General features: G+C 40.6%; 1 long non-coding RNA gene across 1 annotated transcript in view; it reads right to left on the bottom strand.

Moving 5' to 3' along the window:
* LOC146785702 (uncharacterized) overlaps positions 1–15,413 on the bottom strand; it is a 60,668-nt gene extending 45,255 nt beyond the window's left edge. Inside the window, exons 1-9 of the long non-coding RNA XR_014970770.1 lie at positions 15,293–15,413; positions 11,184–11,336; positions 9,815–9,966; positions 7,071–7,191; positions 5,701–5,853; positions 4,332–4,483; positions 2,960–3,080; positions 1,590–1,742; positions 221–372 (exon numbers count right to left, since the gene is read on the bottom strand). This is a non-coding gene — a long non-coding RNA (uncharacterized LOC146785702). The remainder of the gene's footprint in view (positions 1–220; positions 373–1,589; positions 1,743–2,959; positions 3,081–4,331; positions 4,484–5,700; positions 5,854–7,070; positions 7,192–9,814; positions 9,967–11,183; positions 11,337–15,292) is intronic.
* Between the last annotated feature and the right edge of the window lie 1,213 nt (positions 15,414–16,626).

Below are 16,626 nucleotides of genomic sequence, written 5' to 3'. Positions count from 1 at the left end.
CGAATGGAACATTGCTAGTTCCAGGATCTAAAGCAGGCTTTAGTAGCGTTGGAGACAGCCGGGCTTTTATGAATTATTATGACCAACACAATGTGATCCATATTACTTTCAGCTTGACAGAAATTCTATTCAGGCACAGTCTCCCACTACAAGCTAGTGAGGACATGCTGATGCTGTGAACTTTTTAATGCCTGAAGGAATGATTGGGAGTTTTACTTACCATATAAATTGGTAAAATGATGCCGTATGCCGGAAGACTTCCTTTTTTTTTTCCTTCAGTCTCGGCAATTCAGAGAAACTGTTGTGAAACACTGCCACCGGTGGTCATTCAGTATAATCAGCAGATGGAAAAGTCCACTGTTGGCACATTTTCTATAAGCAATACAAAAAAATCTTGATTTTTATAATGGGTAAACAGATCAATACTATGGAGTCTTTTATTGTGTAAATCAACAGCTCATTAGAAAATCAAATCTCAATTTTAGCTTTTTATCCTCGCATACTTCTCTGCATCCCTTGCCTCATTTGCTAAAACTCTCTAAACAACTGTAGCGCGTACATTAGGACATAGATCAATAGATGTTTTTGCCAGCCAAGTGGCAGTGAACCATTCTCACTTCTTTTGTTTTAGGATATGGTACACCAGTAGCAATTAAGCCAGCTGATAAGTTGAGAGTAAGGGTTATGCCACAGTTCATGGGAATAATAAAAACTATGAATAGCATAATGACCATCTCCATTTTAGCCAATTCCCACCACTTCAGAAATGGTGAAGATGACTCTTATCCTCAAACGTACGTTGATACAAAATGACAAGTCTCAAAAACTTTCCTAATTTCTTTCATCTTAGTTTTCAGTTGGACATCCTGTCCACCCTGCTACTCATTTAGTTACCAACATCAATGTATCCGACTGCTTGTTAGCCAACAGAGTGGCCCTCATGTCCGACAACATCTTGCTTTAGCTTTATGATGTCAGCTTGCTAGGCAACAGAGTGGCCCTCATGTCAGACAACATCTGATTAGCTTTATGATGTCAGCGCACCACTGGACCAATTGTCCTTGTGGCAGCTGACCACACAGGAGGATGAGATCAGAAGTTATGCAGTAGGTTACTATCTGTATTCATGACTACAAGGCAAGTAGGAGGGGGAATGGTAAAGGACTCTGAACCACTCAAAGCACTGGGGCCTTTTTGAAAGTCGGATGGAGATACATAAACAGATTATCCTTAACAATCCATCTTGAGTATCAGAGTCCAACATAGGGAGTGCAGGAGAAGAGGTGAAATGAGCTTCCTTCCGTGAGAATGTAACACGCTCGTTCTGAAATGAGGTAGTACATTTCAGCCTCAAAGGCAGCAATTTGCTCGAATGGAACATTGCTAGTTCCAGGATCTAAAGCAGGCTTTAGTAGCGTTGGAGACAGCCGGGCTTTTATGAATTATTATGACCAACACAATGTGATCCATATTACTTTCAGCTTGACAGAAATTCTATTCAGGCACAGTCTCCCACTACAAGCTAGTGAGGACATGCTGATGCTGTGAACTTTTTAATGCCTAAAGGAATGATTGGGAGTTTTACTTACCATATAAATTGGTAAAATGATGCCGTATGCCGGAAGACTTCCTTTTTTTTTTTCCTTCAGTCTCGGCAATTCAGAGAAACTGTTGTGAAACACTGCCACCGGTGGTCATTCAGTATAATCAGCAGATGGAAAAGTCCACTGTTGGCACATTTTCTATAAGCGATACAAAAAAATCTTGATTTTTATAATGGGTAAACAGATCAATACTATGGAGTCTTTTATTGTGTAAATCAACAGCTCATTAGAAAATCAAATCTCAATTTTAGCTTTTTATCCTCGCATACTTCTCTGCATCCCTTGCCTCATTTGCTAAAACTCTCTAAACAACTGTAGCGCGTACATTAGGACATAGATCAATAGATGTTTTTGCCAGCCAAGTGGCAGTGAACCATTCTCACTTCTTTTGTTTTAGGATATGGTACACCAGTAGCAATTAAGCCAGCTGATAAGTTGAGAGTAAGGGTTATGCCACAGTTCATGGGAATAATAAAAACTATGAATAGCATAATGACCATCTCCATTTTAGCCAATTCCCACCACTTCAGAAATGGTGAAGATGACTCTTATCCTCAAACGTACGTTGATACAAAATGACAAGTCTCAAAAACTTTCCTAATTTCTTTCATCTCAGTTTTCAGTTGGACATCCTGTCCACCCTGCTACTCATTTAGTTACCAACATCAATGTATCCTACTGCTTGTTAGCCAACAGAGTGGCCCTCATGTCCGACAACATCTTGCTTTAGCTTTATGATGTCAGCTTGCTAGGCAACAGAGTGGCCCTCATGTCAGACAACATCTGATTAGCTTTATGATGTCAGCGCACCACTGGACCAATTGTCCTTGTGGCAGCTGACCACACAGGAGGATGAGATCAGAAGTTATGCAGTAGGTTACTATCTGTATTCATGACTACAAGGCAAGTAGGAGGGGGAATGGTAAAGGACTCTGAACCACTCAAAGCACTGGGGCCTTTTTGAAAGTCGGATGGAGATACATAAACAGATTATCCTTAACAATCCATCTTGAGTATCAGAGTCCAACATAGGGAGTGCAGGAGAAGAGGTGAAATGAGCTTCCTTCCGTGAGAATGTAACACGCTCGTTCTGAAATGAGGTAGTACATTTCAGCCTCAAAGGCAGCAATTTGCTCGAATGGAACATTGCTAGTTCCAGGATCTAAAGCAGGCTTTAGTAGCGTTGGAGACAGCCGGGCTTTAATGAATTATTATGACCAACACAATGTGATCCATATTACTTTCAGCTTGACAGAAATTCTATTCAGGCACAGTCTCCCACTACAAGCTAGTGAGGACATGCTGATGCTGTGAACTTTTTAATGCCTAAAGGAATGATTGGGAGTTTTACTTACCATATAAATTGGTAAAATGATGCCGTATGCCGGAAGACTTCCATTTTTTTTTTTCTTCAGTCTCGGCAATTCAGAGAAACTCGGTTGTGAAACACTGCCACCGGTGGTCATTCAGTATAATCTGCAGATGGAAAAGTCCACTGTTAGCACATTTTCTATAAGCGATACAAAAAAATCTTGATTTTTATAAAGGGTAAACAGATCAATACTATGGAGTCTTTCATTGTGTAAATCAACAGCTCATTAGAAAATCAAATCTCAATTTTAGCTTTTTATCCTCGCATACTTCTCTGCATCCCTTGCCTCATTTGCTAAAACTCTCTAAACAACTGTAGCGCGTACATTAGGACATAGATCAATAGATGTTTTTGCCAGCCAAGTGGCAGTGAACCATTCTCACTTCTTTTGTTTTAGGATATGGTACACCAGTAGCAATTAAGCCAGCTGATAAGTTGAGAGTAAGGGTTATGCCACAGTTCATGGGAATAATAAAAACTATGAATAGCATAATGACCATCTCCATTTTAGCCAATTCCCACCACTTCAGAAATGGTGAAGATGACTCTTATCCTCAAACGTACGTTGATACAAAATGAGAAGTCTCAAAAACTTTCCTAATTTCTTTCATCTTAGTTTTCAGTTGGACATCCTGTCCACCCTGCTACTCATTTAGTTACCAACATCAATGTATCCTACTGCTTGTTAGCCAACAGAGTGGCCCTCATGTCCGACAACATCTTGCTTTAGCTTTATGATGTCAGCTTGCTAGGCAACAGAGTGGCCCTCATGTCAGACAACATCTGATTAGCTTTATGATGTCAGCGCACCACTGGACCAATTGTCCTTGTGGCAGCTGACCACACAGGAGGATGAGATCAGAAGTTATGCAGTAGGTTACTATCTGTATTCATGACTACAAGGCAAGTAGGAGGGGGAATGGTAAAGGACTCTGAACCACTCAAAGCACTGGGGCCTTTTTGAAAGTCGGATGGAGATACATAAACAGATTATCCTTAACAATCCATCTTGAGTATCAGAGTCCAACATAGGGAGTGCAGGAGAAGAGGTGAAATGAGCTTCCTTCCGTGAGAATGTAACACGCTCGTTCTGAAATGAGGTAGTACATTTCAGCCTCAAAGGCAGCAATTTGCTCGAATGGAACATTGCTAGTTCCAGGATCTAAAGCAGGCTTTAGTAGCGTTGGAGACAGCCGGGCTTTTATGAATTATTATGACCAACACAATGTGATCCATATTACTTTCAGCTTGACAGAAATTCTATTCAGGCACAGTCTCCCACTACAAGCTAGTGAGGACATGCTGATGCTGTGAACTTTTTAATGCCTGAAGGAATGATTGGGAGTTTTACTTACCATATAAATTGGTAAAATGATGCCGTATGCCGGAAGACTTCCTTTTTTTTTTCCTTCAGTCTCGGCAATTCAGAGAAACTGTTGTGAAACACTGCCACCGGTGGTCATTCAGTATAATCAGCAGATGGAAAAGTCCACTGTTGGCACATTTTCTATAAGCAATACAAAAAAATCTTGATTTTTATAATGGGTAAACAGATCAATACTATGGAGTCTTTTATTGTGTAAATCAACAGCTCATTAGAAAATCAAATCTCAATTTTAGCTTTTTATCCTCGCATACTTCTCTGCATCCCTTGCCTCATTTGCTAAAACTCTCTAAACAACTGTAGCGCGTACATTAGGACATAGATCAATAGATGTTTTTGCCAGCCAAGTGGCAGTGAACCATTCTCACTTCTTTTGTTTTAGGATATGGTACACCAGTAGCAATTAAGCCAGCTGATAAGTTGAGAGTAAGGGTTATGCCACAGTTCATGGGAATAATAAAAACTATGAATAGCATAATGACCATCTCCATTTTAGCCAATTCCCACCACTTCAGAAATGGTGAAGATGACTCTTATCCTCAAACGTACGTTGATACAAAATGACAAGTCTCAAAAACTTTCCTAATTTCTTTCATCTTAGTTTTCAGTTGGACATCCTGTCCACCCTGCTACTCATTTAGTTACCAACATCAATGTATCCGACTGCTTGTTAGCCAACAGAGTGGCCCTCATGTCCGACAACATCTTGCTTTAGCTTTATGATGTCAGCTTGCTAGGCAACAGAGTGGCCCTCATGTCAGACAACATCTGATTAGCTTTATGATGTCAGCGCACCACTGGACCAATTGTCCTTGTGGCAGCTGACCACACAGGAGGATGAGATCAGAAGTTATGCAGTAGGTTACTATCTGTATTCATGACTACAAGGCAAGTAGGAGGGGGAATGGTAAAGGACTCTGAACCACTCAAAGCACTGGGGCCTTTTTGAAAGTCGGATGGAGATACATAAACAGATTATCCTTAACAATCCATCTTGAGTATCAGAGTCCAACATAGGGAGTGCAGGAGAAGAGGTGAAATGAGCTTCCTTCCGTGAGAATGTAACACGCTCGTTCTGAAATGAGGTAGTACATTTCAGCCTCAAAGGCAGCAATTTGCTCGAATGGAACATTGCTAGTTCCAGGATCTAAAGCAGGCTTTAGTAGCGTTGGAGACAGCCGGGCTTTTATGAATTATTATGACCAACACAATGTGATCCATATTACTTTCAGCTTGACAGAAATTCTATTCAGGCACAGTCTCCCACTACAAGCTAGTGAGGACATGCTGATGCTGTGAACTTTTTAATGCCTAAAGGAATGATTGGGAGTTTTACTTACCATATAAATTGGTAAAATGATGCCGTATGCCGGAAGACTTCCTTTTTTTTTTTCCTTCAGTCTCGGCAATTCAGAGAAACTGTTGTGAAACACTGCCACCGGTGGTCATTCAGTATAATCAGCAGATGGAAAAGTCCACTGTTGGCACATTTTCTATAAGCGATACAAAAAAATCTTGATTTTTATAATGGGTAAACAGATCAATACTATGGAGTCTTTTATTGTGTAAATCAACAGCTCATTAGAAAATCAAATCTCAATTTTAGCTTTTTATCCTCGCATACTTCTCTGCATCCCTTGCCTCATTTGCTAAAACTCTCTAAACAACTGTAGCGCGTACATTAGGACATAGATCAATAGATGTTTTTGCCAGCCAAGTGGCAGTGAACCATTCTCACTTCTTTTGTTTTAGGATATGGTACACCAGTAGCAATTAAGCCAGCTGATAAGTTGAGAGTAAGGGTTATGCCACAGTTCATGGGAATAATAAAAACTATGAATAGCATAATGACCATCTCCATTTTAGCCAATTCCCACCACTTCAGAAATGGTGAAGATGACTCTTATCCTCAAACGTACGTTGATACAAAATGACAAGTCTCAAAAACTTTCCTAATTTCTTTCATCTCAGTTTTCAGTTGGACATCCTGTCCACCCTGCTACTCATTTAGTTACCAACATCAATGTATCCTACTGCTTGTTAGCCAACAGAGTGGCCCTCATGTCCGACAACATCTTGCTTTAGCTTTATGATGTCAGCTTGCTAGGCAACAGAGTGGCCCTCATGTCAGACAACATCTGATTAGCTTTATGATGTCAGCGCACCACTGGACCAATTGTCCTTGTGGCAGCTGACCACACAGGAGGATGAGATCAGAAGTTATGCAGTAGGTTACTATCTGTATTCATGACTACAAGGCAAGTAGGAGGGGGAATGGTAAAGGACTCTGAACCACTCAAAGCACTGGGGCCTTTTTGAAAGTCGGATGGAGATACATAAACAGATTATCCTTAACAATCCATCTTGAGTATCAGAGTCCAACATAGGGAGTGCAGGAGAAGAGGTGAAATGAGCTTCCTTCCGTGAGAATGTAACACGCTCGTTCTGAAATGAGGTAGTACATTTCAGCCTCAAAGGCAGCAATTTGCTCGAATGGAACATTGCTAGTTCCAGGATCTAAAGCAGGCTTTAGTAGCGTTGGAGACAGCCGGGCTTTAATGAATTATTATGACCAACACAATGTGATCCATATTACTTTCAGCTTGACAGAAATTCTATTCAGGCACAGTCTCCCACTACAAGCTAGTGAGGACATGCTGATGCTGTGAACTTTTTAATGCCTAAAGGAATGATTGGGAGTTTTACTTACCATATAAATTGGTAAAATGATGCCGTATGCCGGAAGACTTCCATTTTTTTTTTTCTTCAGTCTCGGCAATTCAGAGAAACTCGGTTGTGAAACACTGCCACCGGTGGTCATTCAGTATAATCTGCAGATGGAAAAGTCCACTGTTAGCACATTTTCTATAAGCGATACAAAAAAATCTTGATTTTTATAAAGGGTAAACAGATCAATACTATGGAGTCTTTCATTGTGTAAATCAACAGCTCATTAGAAAATCAAATCTCAATTTTAGCTTTTTATCCTCGCATACTTCTCTGCATCCCTTGCCTCATTTGCTAAAACTCTCTAAACAACTGTAGCGCGTACATTAGGACATAGATCAATAGATGTTTTTGCCAGCCAAGTGGCAGTGAACCATTCTCACTTCTTTTGTTTTAGGATATGGTACACCAGTAGCAATTAAGCCAGCTGATAAGTTGAGAGTAAGGGTTATGCCACAGTTCATGGGAATAATAAAAACTATGAATAGCATAATGACCATCTCCATTTTAGCCAATTCCCACCACTTCAGAAATGGTGAAGATGACTCTTATCCTCAAACGTACGTTGATACAAAACGAGAAGTCTCAAAAACTTTCCTAATTTCTTTCATCTTAGTTTTCAGTTGGACATCCTGTCCACCCTGCTACTCATTTAGTTACCAACATCAATGTATCCGACTGCTTGTTAGCCAACAGAGTGGCCCTCATGTCCGACAGCATCTTGCTTTAGCTTTATGATGTCAGCTTGCTAGGCAACAGAGTGGCCCTCATGTCAGACAACATCTGATTAGCTTTATGATGTCAGCGCACCACTGGACCAATTGTCCTTGTGGCAGCTGACCACACAGGAGGATGACATCAGAAGTTATGCAGTAGGTTACTATCTGTATTCATGACTACAAGGCAAGTAGGAGGGGGAATGGTAACGGACTCTGAACCACTCAAAGCACTGGGGCCTTTTTGAAAGTCGGATGGAGATACATAAACAGATTATCCTTAACAATCCATCTTGAGTATCAGAGTCCAACATACGGAGTGCAGGAGAAGAGGTGAAATGAGCTTCCTTCCGTGAGAATGTAACACCCTCGTTCTGAAATGAGGTAGTACATTTCAGCCTCAAAGGCAGCAATTTGCTCGAATGGAACATTGCTAGTTCCAGGATCTAAAGCAGGCTTTAGTAACGTTGGAGACAGCCGGGCTTTTATGAATTATTATGACCAACACAATGTGATCCATATTACTTTCAGCTTGACAGAAATTCTATTCAGGCACAGTCTCCCACTACAAGCTAGTGAGGACATGCTGATGCTGTGAACTTTTTAATGCCTAAAGGAATGATTGGGAGTTTTACTTACCATATAAATTGGTAAAATGATGCCGTATGCCGGAAGACTTCCATTTTTTTTTTTCTTCAGTCTCGGCAATTCAGAGAAACTCGGTTGTGAAACACTGCCACCGGTGGTCATTCAGTATAATCTGCAGATGGAAAAGTCCACTGTTAGCACATTTTCTATAAGCAATACAAAAAAATCTTGATTTTTATAAAGGGTAAACAGATCAATACTATGGAGTCTTTTATTGTGTAAATCAACAGCTCATTAGAAAATCAAATCTCAATTTTAGCTTTTTATCCTCGCATACTTCTCTGCATCCCTTGCCTCATTTGCTAAAACTCTCTAAACAACTGTAGCGCGTACATTAGGACATAGATCAATAGATGTTTTTGCCAGCCAAGTGGCAGTGAACCATTCTCACTTCTTTTGTTTTAGGATATGGTACACCAGTAGCAATTAAGCCAGCTGATAAGTTGAGAGTAAGGGTTATGCCACAGTTCATGGGAATAATAAAAACTATGAATAGCATAATGACCATCTCCATTTTAGCCAATTCCCACCACTTCAGAAATGGTGAAGATGACTCTTATCCTCAAACGTACGTTGATACAAAATGAGAAGTCTCAAAAACTTTCCTAATTTCTTTCATCTTAGTTTTCAGTTGGACATCCTGTCCACCCTGCTACTCATTTAGTTACCAACATCAATGTATCCTACTGCTTGTTAGCCAACAGAGTGGCCCTCATGTCCGACAACATCTTGCTTTAGCTTTATGATGTCAGCTTGCTAGGCAACAGAGTGGCCCTCATGTCAGACAACATCTGATTAGCTTTATGATGTCAGCGCACCACTGGACCAATTGTCCTTGTGGCAGCTGACCACACAGGAGGATGAGATCAGAAGTTATGCAGTAGGTTACTATCTGTATTCATGACTACAAGGCAAGTAGGAGGGGGAATGGTAAAGGACTCTGAACCACTCAAAGCACTGGGGCCTTTTTGAAAGTCGGATGGAGATACATAAACAGATTATCCTTAACAATCCATCTTGAGTATCAGAGTCCAACATAGGGAGTGCAGGAGAAGAGGTGAAATGAGCTTCCTTCCGTGAGAATGTAACACGCTCGTTCTGAAATGAGGTAGTACATTTCAGCCTCAAAGGCAGCAATTTGCTCGAATGGAACATTGCTAGTTCCAGGATCTAAAGCAGGCTTTAGTAGCGTTGGAGACAGCCGGGCTTTTATGAATTATTATGACCAACACAATGTGATCCATATTACTTTCAGCTTGACAGAAATTCTATTCAGGCACAGTCTCCCACTACAAGCTAGTGAGGACATGCTGATGCTGTGAACTTTTTAATGCCTAAAGGAATGATTGGGAGTTTTACTTACCATATAAATTGGTAAAATGATGCCGTATGCCGGAAGACTTCCTTTTTTTTTTCCTTCAGTCTCGGCAATTCAGAGAAACTGTTGTGAAACACTGCCACCGGTGGTCATTCAGTATAATCAGCAGATGGAAAAGTCCACTGTTGGCACATTTTCTATAAGCAATACAAAAAAATCTTGATTTTTATAATGGGTAAACAGATCAATACTATGGAGTCTTTTATTGTGTAAATCAACAGCTCATTAGAAAATCAAATCTCAATTTTAGCTTTTTATCCTCGCATACTTCTCTGCATCCCTTGCCTCATTTGCTAAAACTCTCTAAACAACTGTAGCGCGTACATTAGGACATAGATCAATAGATGTTTTTGCCAGCCAAGTGGCAGTGAACCATTCTCACTTCTTTTGTTTTAGGATATGGTACACCAGTAGCAATTAAGCCAGCTGATAAGTTGAGAGTAAGGGTTATGCCACAGTTCATGGGAATAATAAAAACTATGAATAGCATAATGACCATCTCCATTGTAGCCAATTCCCACCACTTCAGAAATGGTGAAGATGACTCTTATCCTCAAACGTACGTTGATACAAAATGACAAGTCTCAAAAACTTTCCTAATTTCTTTCATCTTAGTTTTCAGTTGGACATCCTGTCCACCCTGCTACTCATTTAGTTACCAACATCAATGTATCCGACTGCTTGTTAGCCAACAGAGTGGCCCTCATGTCCGACAACATCTTGCTTTAGCTTTATGATGTCAGCTTGCTAGGCAACAGAGTGGCCCTCATGTCAGACAACATCTGATTAGCTTTATGATGTCAGCGCACCACTGGACCAATTGTCCTTGTGGCAGCTGACCACACAGGAGGATGAGATCAGAAGTTATGCAGTAGGTTACTATCTGTATTCATGACTACAAGGCAAGTAGGAGGGGGAATGGTAAAGGACTCTGAACCACTCAAAGCACTGGGGCCTTTTTGAAAGTCGGATGGAGATACATAAACAGATTATCCTTAACAATCCATCTTGAGTATCAGAGTCCAACATAGGGAGTGCAGGAGAAGAGGTGAAATGAGCTTCCTTCCGTGAGAATGTAACACGCTCGTTCTGAAATGAGGTAGTACATTTCAGCCTCAAAGGCAGCAATTTGCTCGAATGGAACATTGCTAGTTCCAGGATCTAAAGCAGGCTTTAGTAGCGTTGGAGACAGCCGGGCTTTTATGAATTATTATGACCAACACAATGTGATCCATATTACTTTCAGCTTGACAGAAATTCTATTCAGGCACAGTCTCCCACTACAAGCTAGTGAGGACATGCTGATGCTGTGAACTTTTTAATGCCTAAAGGAATGATTGGGAGTTTTACTTACCATATAAATTGGTAAAATGATGCCGTATGCCGGAAGACTTCCTTTTTTTTTTTCCTTCAGTCTCGGCAATTCAGAGAAACTGTTGTGAAACACTGCCACCGGTGGTCATTCAGTATAATCAGCAGATGGAAAAGTCCACTGTTGGCACATTTTCTATAAGCGATACAAAAAAATCTTGATTTTTATAATGGGTAAACAGATCAATACTATGGAGTCTTTTATTGTGTAAATCAACAGCTCATTAGAAAATCAAATCTCAATTTTAGCTTTTTATCCTCGCATACTTCTCTGCATCCCTTGCCTCATTTGCTAAAACTCTCTAAACAACTGTAGCGCGTACATTAGGACATAGATCAATAGATGTTTTTGCCAGCCAAGTGGCAGTGAACCATTCTCACTTCTTTTGTTTTAGGATATGGTACACCAGTAGCAATTAAGCCAGCTGATAAGTTGAGAGTAAGGGTTATGCCACAGTTCATGGGAATAATAAAAACTATGAATAGCATAATGACCATCTCCATTTTAGCCAATTCCCACCACTTCAGAAATGGTGAAGATGACTCTTATCCTCAAACGTACGTTGATACAAAATGAGAAGTCTCAAAAACTTTCCTAATTTCTTTCATCTTAGTTTTCAGTTGGACATCCTGTCCACCCTGCTACTCATTTAGTTACCAACATCAATGTATCCTACTGCTTGTTAGCCAACAGAGTGGCCCTCATGTCCGACAACATCTTGCTTTAGCTTTATGATGTCAGCTTGCTAGGCAACAGAGTGGCCCTCATGTCAGACAACATCTGATTAGCTTTATGATGTCAGCGCACCACTGGACCAATTGTCCTTGTGGCAGCTGACCACACAGGAGGATGAGATCAGAAGTTATGCAGTAGGTTACTATCTGTATTCATGACTACAAGGCAAGTAGGAGGGGGAATGGTAAAGGACTCTGAACCACTCAAAGCACTGGGGCCTTTTTGAAAGTCGGATGGAGATACATAAACAGATTATCCTTAACAATCCATCTTGAGTATCAGAGTCCAACATAGGGAGTGCAGGAGAAGAGGTGAAATGAGCTTCCTTCCGTGAGAATGTAACACGCTCGTTCTGAAATGAGGTAGTACATTTCAGCCTCAAAGGCAGCAATTTGCTCGAATGGAACATTGCTAGTTCCAGGATCTAAAGCAGGCTTTAGTAGCGTTGGAGACAGCCGGGCTTTTATGAATTATTATGACCAACACAATGTGATCCATATTACTTTCAGCTTGACAGAAATTCTATTCAGGCACAGTCTCCCACTACAAGCTAGTGAGGACATGCTGATGCTGTGAACTTTTTAATGCCTAAAGGAATGATTGGGAGTTTTACTTACCATATAAATTGGTAAAATGATGCCGTATGCCGGAAGACTTCCTTTTTTTTTTCCTTCAGTCTCGGCAATTCAGAGAAACTGTTGTGAAACACTGCCACCGGTGGTCATTCAGTATAATCAGCAGATGGAAAAGTCCACTGTTGGCACATTTTCTATAAGCAATACAAAAAAATCTTGATTTTTATAATGGGTAAACAGATCAATACTATGGAGTCTTTTATTGTGTAAATCAACAGCTCATTAGAAAATCAAATCTCAATTTTAGCTTTTTATCCTCGCATACTTCTCTGCATCCCTTGCCTCATTTGCTAAAACTCTCTAAACAACTGTAGCGCGTACATTAGGACATAGATCAATAGATGTTTTTGCCAGCCAAGTGGCAGTGAACCATTCTCACTTCTTTTGTTTTAGGATATGGTACACCAGTAGCAATTAAGCCAGCTGATAAGTTGAGAGTAAGGGTTATGCCACAGTTCATGGGAATAATAAAAACTATGAATAGCATAATGACCATCTCCATTTTAGCCAATTCCCACCACTTCAGAAATGGTGAAGATGACTCTTATCCTCAAACGTACGTTGATACAAAATGACAAGTCTCAAAAACTTTCCTAATTTCTTTCATCTTAGTTTTCAGTTGGACATCCTGTCCACCCTGCTACTCATTTAGTTACCAACATCAATGTATCCGACTGCTTGTTAGCCAACAGAGTGGCCCTCATGTCCGACAACATCTTGCTTTAGCTTTATGATGTCAGCTTGCTAGGCAACAGAGTGGCCCTCATGTCAGACAACATCTGATTAGCTTTATGATGTCAGCGCACCACTGGACCAATTGTCCTTGTGGCAGCTGACCACACAGGAGGATGAGATCAGAAGTTATGCAGTAGGTTACTATCTGTATTCATGACTACAAGGCAAGTAGGAGGGGGAATGGTAAAGGACTCTGAACCACTCAAAGCACTGGGGCCTTTTTGAAAGTCGGATGGAGATACATAAACAGATTATCCTTAACAATCCATCTTGAGTATCAGAGTCCAACATAGGGAGTGCAGGAGAAGAGGTGAAATGAGCTTCCTTCCGTGAGAATGTAACACGCTCGTTCTGAAATGAGGTAGTACATTTCAGCCTCAAAGGCAGCAATTTGCTCGAATGGAACATTGCTAGTTCCAGGATCTAAAGCAGGCTTTAGTAGCGTTGGAGACAGCCGGGCTTTTATGAATTATTATGACCAACACAATGTGATCCATATTACTTTCAGCTTGACAGAAATTCTATTCAGGCACAGTCTCCCACTACAAGCTAGTGAGGACATGCTGATGCTGTGAACTTTTTAATGCCTAAAGGAATGATTGGGAGTTTTACTTACCATATAAATTGGTAAAATGATGCCGTATGCCGGAAGACTTCCTTTTTTTTTTTCCTTCAGTCTCGGCAATTCAGAGAAACTGTTGTGAAACACTGCCACCGGTGGTCATTCAGTATAATCAGCAGATGGAAAAGTCCACTGTTGGCACATTTTCTATAAGCGATACAAAAAAATCTTGATTTTTATAATGGGTAAACAGATCAATACTATGGAGTCTTTTATTGTGTAAATCAACAGCTCATTAGAAAATCAAATCTCAATTTTAGCTTTTTATCCTCGCATACTTCTCTGCATCCCTTGCCTCATTTGCTAAAACTCTCTAAACAACTGTAGCGCGTACATTAGGACATAGATCAATAGATGTTTTTGCCAGCCAAGTGGCAGTGAACCATTCTCACTTCTTTTGTTTTAGGATATGGTACACCAGTAGCAATTAAGCCAGCTGATAAGTTGAGAGTAAGGGTTATGCCACAGTTCATGGGAATAATAAAAACTATGAATAGCATAATGACCATCTCCATTTTAGCCAATTCCCACCACTTCAGAAATGGTGAAGATGACTCTTATCCTCAAACGTACGTTGATACAAAATGACAAGTCTCAAAAACTTTCCTAATTTCTTTCATCTTAGTTTTCAGTTGGACATCCTGTCCACCCTGCTACTCATTTAGTTACCAACATCAATGTATCCTACTGCTTGTTAGCCAACAGAGTGGCCCTCATGTCCGACAACATCTTGCTTTAGCTTTATGATGTCAGCTTGCTAGGCAACAGAGTGGCCCTCATGTCAGACAACATCTGATTAGCTTTATGATGTCAGCGCACCACTGGACCAATTGTCCTTGTGGCAGCTGACCACACAGGAGGATGAGATCAGAAGTTATGCAGTAGGTTACTATCTGTATTCATGACTACAAGGCAAGTAGGAGGGGGAATGGTAAAGGACTCTGAACCACTCAAAGCACTGGGGCCTTTTTGAAAGTCGGATGGAGATACATAAACAGATTATCCTTAACAATCCATCTTGAGTATCAGAGTCCAACATAGGGAGTGCAGGAGAAGAGGTGAAATGAGCTTCCTTCCGTGAGAATGTAACACGCTCGTTCTGAAATGAGGTAGTACATTTCAGCCTCAAAGGCAGCAATTTGCTCGAATGGAACATTGCTAGTTCCAGGATCTAAAGCAGGCTTTAGTAGCGTTGGAGACAGCCGGGCTTTAATGAATTATTATGACCAACACAATGTGATCCATATTACTTTCAGCTTGACAGAAATTCTATTCAGGCACAGTCTCCCACTACAAGCTAGTGAGGACATGCTGATGCTGTGAACTTTTTAATGCCTAAAGGAATGATTGGGAGTTTTACTTACCATATAAATTGGTAAAATGATGCCGTATGCCGGAAGACTTCCATTTTTTTTTTTCTTCAGTCTCGGCAATTCAGAGAAACTCGGTTGTGAAACACTGCCACCGGTGGTCATTCAGTATAATCTGCAGATGGAAAAGTCCACTGTTAGCACATTTTCTATAAGCGATACAAAAAAATCTTGATTTTTATAAAGGGTAAACAGATCAATACTATGGAGTCTTTCATTGTGTAAATCAACAGCTCATTAGAAAATCAAATCTCAATTTTAGCTTTTTATCCTCGCATACTTCTCTGCATCCCTTGCCTCATTTGCTAAAACTCTCTAAACAACTGTAGCGCGTACATTAGGACATAGATCAATAGATGTTTTTGCCAGCCAAGTGGCAGTGAACCATTCTCACTTCTTTTGTTTTAGGATATGGTACACCAGTAGCAATTAAGCCAGCTGATAAGTTGAGAGTAAGGGTTATGCCACAGTTCATGGGAATAATAAAAACTATGAATAGCATAATGACCATCTCCATTTTAGCCAATTCCCACCACTTCAGAAATGGTGAAGATGACTCTTATCCTCAAACGTACGTTGATACAAAACGAGAAGTCTCAAAAACTTTCCTAATTTCTTTCATCTTAGTTTTCAGTTGGACATCCTGTCCACCCTGCTACTCATTTAGTTACCAACATCAATGTATCCTACTGCTTGTTAGCCAACAGAGTGGCCCTCATGTCCGACAACATCTTGCTTTAGCTTTATGATGTCAGCTTGCTAGGCAACAGAGTGGCCCTCATGTCAGACAACATCTGATTAGCTTTATGATGTCAGCGCACCACTGGACCAATTGTCCTTGTGGCAGCTGACCACACAGGAGGATGAGATCAGAAGTTATGCAGTAGGTTACTATCTGTATTCATGACTACAAGGCAAGTAGGAGGGGGAATGGTAAAGGACTCTGAACCACTCAAAGCACTGGGGCCTTTTTGAAAGTCGGATGGAGATACATAAACAGATTATCCTTAACAATCCATCTTGAGTATCAGAGTCCAACATAGGGAGTGCAGGAGAAGAGGTGAAATGAGCTTCCTTCCGTGAGAATGTAACACGCTCGTTCTGAAATGAGGTAGTACATTTCAGCCTCAAAGGCAGCAATTTGCTCGAATGGAACATTGCTAGTTCCAGGATCTAAAGCAGGCTTTAGTAACGTTGGAGACAGCCGGGCTTTTATGAATTATTATGACGAACACAATGTGATCCATATTACTTTCAGCTTGACAGAAATTCTATTCAGGCACAGTCTCCCACTACAAGCTAGTGAGGACATGCTGATGCTGTGAACT

This window comes from Triturus cristatus, chromosome 11 (genome assembly GCF_964204655.1).
Source record: "Triturus cristatus chromosome 11, aTriCri1.1, whole genome shotgun sequence".
NCBI classification, from domain to species: domain Eukaryota; kingdom Metazoa; phylum Chordata; class Amphibia; order Caudata; family Salamandridae; genus Triturus; species Triturus cristatus.
This window is presented reverse-complemented; position numbering and strand designations above follow the sequence as displayed.